At 49.0% G+C, this 5,203-nt stretch overlaps 1 protein-coding gene across 4 annotated transcripts in view; it reads left to right on the top strand.

Annotated features, from left to right (window-relative positions):
* The first annotated feature begins 588 nt into the window (after positions 1-588).
* Positions 589-5,203, top strand: part of ZBTB17 (zinc finger and BTB domain containing 17) — a 36,836-nt gene continuing 32,221 nt past the window's right edge. For 2 of the 4 annotated variants that reach the window (XM_032759033.2, XM_058444639.1), the window contains exons 1-2: positions 589-707; positions 3,554-3,640. The gene's annotated coding sequence lies outside the window, so the exon portion shown is untranslated. Of the gene's footprint in view, positions 708-1,101; positions 1,349-1,538; positions 1,556-3,553; positions 3,641-5,203 lie in introns of those variants that run through there. The other 2 variants (XM_058444638.1, XM_058444640.1) reach the window with 2 other exon arrangements.

The following is a 5,203-nucleotide window of genomic DNA, read 5'->3' as shown; positions in this document are numbered from 1 at the left end:
AAACAAAGGAGAAAGCCCTCAGACTGTGAGAAAGTGGAGAAGTCAGTGGCTTAGAGCTACCAAAATGGTAGAAGAGGGACCACAGAGGGGCCGTGCAAGTCTGCAGACACTTTTGTTTTCAGACACCTTTATTCACGTCCAAGATAATCGGGGAAGGGGATAATGTTCGGTTTAGAAGGTAGAAAAACACAACTGGGATCTGCAGCTTTGAAGCCACAAGTAGATTCATATCTCCGGTCCACCACTTACAAGATACGTGACCATGGACATTCATTTACACTTTTTGAGTCTGTTTTCCCTTTTTTAAAATTAGGAGAATAATACTATCTTATAATTGGTGTGAGGATTTAAAGAGATAATGCATGTAAAGCGCTTAACACAGTGCCTGGCACACAGTAAGAGCTGAACACATGATGTTACTGTTACATTTGGAAGAGAAACCAAGGCAGGGGTACAATGAGGACAACTCTCAGCGCAGAAGTACTGCAAGGTGGAACTTTTGGATAGCTAGGCGCATGCGTCTGTCTATGGGCGCTCGCCTAGCGAGGACGCTGCGCATGCGCCGGAAGTTGCAGCCGGGAAGCCTGCGAGGTCGGTTCCGCCCGACTCTAACATGGCGGCGCCCTTTGTCTGCTCTGGAGTGCTGTTCCCGGCCTTCTCGCGGCCGTGATGCACCTCCCTCTGCGGTGGGGTCCGGGACATGGCAGGTGAGGGTCAACAATCGCCCGGGGCCAGGGAAGTCCTGGGAGCCGGGGCGGAGGCGGCGGAGGATGGGGCGCGGTGGGACGCTGGTGACGGTTGTGTGGGGGAGGGGAGGGAAGTGGAATGGGACGCCTACCGGGGCTGAGGGGACACCGCCGGGCGGGAGATTGTGGGGTGGCGAGGCGGGGGGCGTCGCCAGGCGTGCTGGCGGGGAGTGGGCGGCCAGAGCGACCGCCCGGGCGAGGGGGCGCGTGTCACCTCCCGGGCTGGATGACACCCCAGCTGGTAGCATCTCCGCCCCCGCCGCCCGGCTGTCACCGCCCCTTGACCCTGCGCGCTGTCGAGGGTGGGCGTTCTGCGGCCGCGAGAGAGCGCAGTGCCGGGGCAGCTCCCGTCGGCCGGCCGGGGCGGGAGGGAGCGGAGCTGCCCGGGCCTAGGAGGAGCTGACAGAGAGGAGGCCGACGCTGTCCCTGTATAAAATCATTTCATTCATTCATTCGTCCTACGGACGGTAGTTCAGCACCTGATAGATGCTGAAGCTAGAGCGAGTGATGAGGGCGGACTCGATCCCGGAGTAGCGGTTAGGAGTGTGAACCGTGGAGCCCAGCACCGGGGTTTGAATCCCCATTCCCTGCTGTGACCTTAGGTACTTTTGGCTCTTTCTCTCTGCCTGGGTTTATTCACCCTTTAAGCAGAGATGATAATAAAATCTGCCTCCTAAGATTGTAATAAAGGGGAAATGAGGTTCCTTGAACACTTATGGGTACAAAGTAAATGCTGTGTGTTTGTTGCTGTTGTTAATTGTATCAGCATCGTCACCCAGAGCTCAGAGACCCATGTGGGAGACATACAGGTAATCAGCAATTCTGATACTGCTGCGAGGGCAGAAAGCCCTCCTTCCTCTGAAGCACGGAGTAGAGACACATCACTCAGCCTAGGGGGAATCCCGCGAGGCTTCTGTCCCCCAGAAAGCTAAGATCTAAGGGAAGCTCAGCGGAGTGAGGCAGGAAAACGGGTATTCTTAGTTAAAGGTGTAGTTTGTGAGAAAACTCATCTTCGTAGAGAGAGAGAGGAGAGAGAGAGATCAGGCTAAATAAAGCAGACTGGGCCGGGCGCGGTGGCTCACGCTTGTAATCTCAGCACTTTGGGAGGCCCAGGCGGGCAGATCACTTCAGGTCAGGAGTTCGAGACCAGCCTGGCCAATACGGTGAAACCCCTGTCTCTACTAAAAATACAAAAATTAGCAGGTCGTGCTTGCGCGCGCCTGTAGTCCCAGCTGCTCGGGAGGCTGAGGTATGAGAATCGCTTGAACTCCGGAGGCGGAGGTTGCAGTGAGCCGAAATGGCGCCACTGCACTCCAGCCTGGGCCACAGAGCGAGATTCCGTCTCAAAAAAAGAAAGAAAGAAAGAAAAAAAAAGAAGCAGCAAGCTGTGGTCTGGTCTGGTCTTAGGGGACGTTGTAAACCTAGTTAAGGACTTTAAACTTTAGGTTAATGGGAAGCCATTTAAGAATCAGATCTGTGGCCAGGTGCGGTGGCTTACTCTGTAATTCTAGCACTTTGGGAGGCCAACATGGGATGATCATTTGAGCCCAGGAGTTTGAGACAAGCCTGGGCAACATGGCAAGACCTCATCTTTATAAAAAAAGAAAAGAAAGGAAAAAAAATAGCTGGGCATGGTGGAGCACACCTCTGGTGGTCCCAGCTTCTCGGAAGGCTGAGGTGGGAGGATTCTTTTATTTCCAGCCTGAAATAAAAGAATCAGGTTTTTTTTTTGTTTTTTTTTGAGACTACGTCTTGCTCTGTCACCCAGGCTGGAGTGCAGTGGCAGCATAATCATAGTTCACTGCAGCCTCGACCTGAACTCAAGTGATCCTTCTGCCTCAGCCTCCCAACTAGCTGGGACTACAGGCATGCACCACAACACCTGGCTAATTTTTTAAATTTTTAGTAGAGATGGGGTCTCACTATGTTGCCCAGACTGGTCTCGAACTCTTGGCCTCAAATGATCCTCCTGCCTTAGCCTCCCAAAGTACTGGGATTATAGGCATGTGCAACTACGCCTGGCCATGAATCATATTTGTGGATTAGGAAAATCACTCTGGCTAAGTGAAGAATGAATAAAGGGAGTGGGCCTGTAGGCCAATTAAGAGCCTGCTAGAATAATCCAAGTGAGATATAAAGGTGTGAGTTAAAGGCAGAGAGTGAGGAGAGATGGTTTTAGAGATAGAATTGACACAATTTGGTGATTAGTTTGATGAGAGGGGCAGGGAGGAGTCAGGATCACCCCAGTTTTTGACTGATGGGTGTTGGATGCTGCTCCATGTGATAGGGAGCAGTACGGGGAGCAGATTTGGGGGAGGGCAGATATGTTTAGTTTTGAACATGTTGGAGTTGGATGCCTGTAAAACATTCACGTGCACCTGTTCGGCGGTGATCTAGTAGTTATCACCATCAAAGGTCACTGAAGTCATGGGAGGGGGATGAGCTTACCTAGGGTAAGGTATGCAATGAGAAACAAAGTGTCCAGGATATCCCAGAGCAGTGCCAATGCTGCAATAATGCTTGGATACAAACCTCGTGTTTTTGTTTCTTAACATTGTGTCCTGTCTCTCATTGAGCTGGAGTTCTCGAGAGCAGGGCCTGAGGCTGAGTCTGTGCATCTTTGTGTCCCAGTGTCAGCATGTTGTCTGGCACAGAGCAGGCCATTTATTCAGCACTTTCTTGGGCCGACTCTGTGCTAAGCACTCTGTATTTGTCTATGTTTGATGGATGCATGAAAAGGCAGCTCTGAGGGAACAGGTACCCTTTAGGTTCTCATCAGATTTTCCACTTGTGTGTCATTGATTCAGGTAATGAGCTGGACGAGGGGAGCCGAGCTGGAGTTTACACAGGCAAACTGTCAGAAAAGAGTAGCCTGGGCTATCTGGAAATCTGAGGTACGTCTGTAATACTCAAGGATGAAACAAATCAGATCAGTTTGTCCTTCTTCTCTAGATTCAACATGATTCAAATGATTCTTTCTTGATAGCCTTTTCTTCAAAATTATACAGTAATGACAAAGTCCCAGTTACAGTTTGGTTGGGAAATTGTTGATAATACTATTATTGTTTTACCTACAGAGAGAGGCCAGAGTGGATGATCACTGGGCAATGCTCACATCTTTAGTTAGGTGAAATCTACAGTGGTGGAAACAGAAGTTTATTCCTTGCTCCTTAACATTCTGAAAGTACGCAGTCCAGAGCTGGTAGAGCAGCTTGCGGTGTTCTGTGAGATCATCTGGGAGCAGGATTCCTTTGATAATGCGGCTTTTCTTGCTCAAACTTAGGCTTCCATCTCATGATCCAAGCTGGCTGCTGTAGCTCCTGCCATCATGTATGATCTCCCTAGGGCAAAAAGGGACACAGAGCAGCGAGCACACACTCATTCCTTTTAAGGTTCTAATGTTTAAGGAGGCATTTTTGTACAACATGGTTCCCAAACATAAGCCACTTCCTGCATCTGGTGCACAGCTAAAGAACGGATTGTGACTATTTCAGTGCTGGAGAAAAAGCTGGCTGAGAGAACCTCCTCTGTCCTCAGTCTGTCTGGATTACTGTCTTGGGGGTTTGATCCCAGCCTGAGGGGAGCTCTGCTGAGTCCCCAAGGCAGGCTGCTCTGGCTTTGGGTAGGTTTACAGGGCTTGGGCCCAGGGAGGCCAGGCTTGTTTATCCATTCATTGTTTCTGTGCCCAACATGTGTCAGGCATTGTGCTGGGTGCTAGGGATGCTGGCACAAGTAAGACTGAGTCCCGGGAGCAGGTGCTCCCAGCCATATGTATCCTCACAATGCAATGCACGAAATACCTTGGAGGGCTGATGGAGGGTGTGTGCACACAGAGGGAGGATGCACTGGCGCTGGAAGGCTTTCCTGAGGAGGTGAAGATGTTGCAAACGGCACATTTTTGACTGACTGAAAAATTCCCCTTGGACAGATAGAGGCAGTTAGGACTCTGGAGTCAGGTGTGAATCTGCCCTCCCATTGAGTGGCTTTGTGTCCTGACAGTCAGTTCCTTCTGAAACTGTGTCCCAAAGGGCTAAAAAAAAAAAAAAAAAACCTAATGACTATTAATTTTCCTAATCACAAGATTGTCTTCTCACACATCAGACAGCAAGCCCTTTTACTCGGTTTCATCGCTGAGCCTCAGTTTCCTCATCTGTAAAATAGGGATGACAGAATTGTTTGGAGAATTACGTGAGGACAGGCAGGTAATTCACAGAATTGCTTGGAGAATTTCGTGAGGTCAGGCAGGTAATTCACAGGGTTTGCTGCATAGTGCAGCACTCCCCAACCTTTTCATTTTGTTTTTTTTTTTTCTGTCAGCAAAATATATATTTTATATATATAGTGTGTATATATATATAGTGTGTATATATATATAGTGTGTATATATATAGTATATATATAGTGTATATATGTAGTGTATATATATAGTGTATATATGTAGTGTATATATATATATA

This window comes from Hylobates moloch, unplaced genomic scaffold, assembly GCF_009828535.3.
Source record: "Hylobates moloch isolate HMO894 unplaced genomic scaffold, HMol_V3 SCAFFOLD_9, whole genome shotgun sequence".
Lineage (NCBI taxonomy): Eukaryota > Metazoa > Chordata > Mammalia > Primates > Hylobatidae > Hylobates > Hylobates moloch.
The sequence above is the reverse complement of the archived record's forward strand: the minus strand, read 5'-3'. Positions and strand labels throughout refer to the sequence as shown.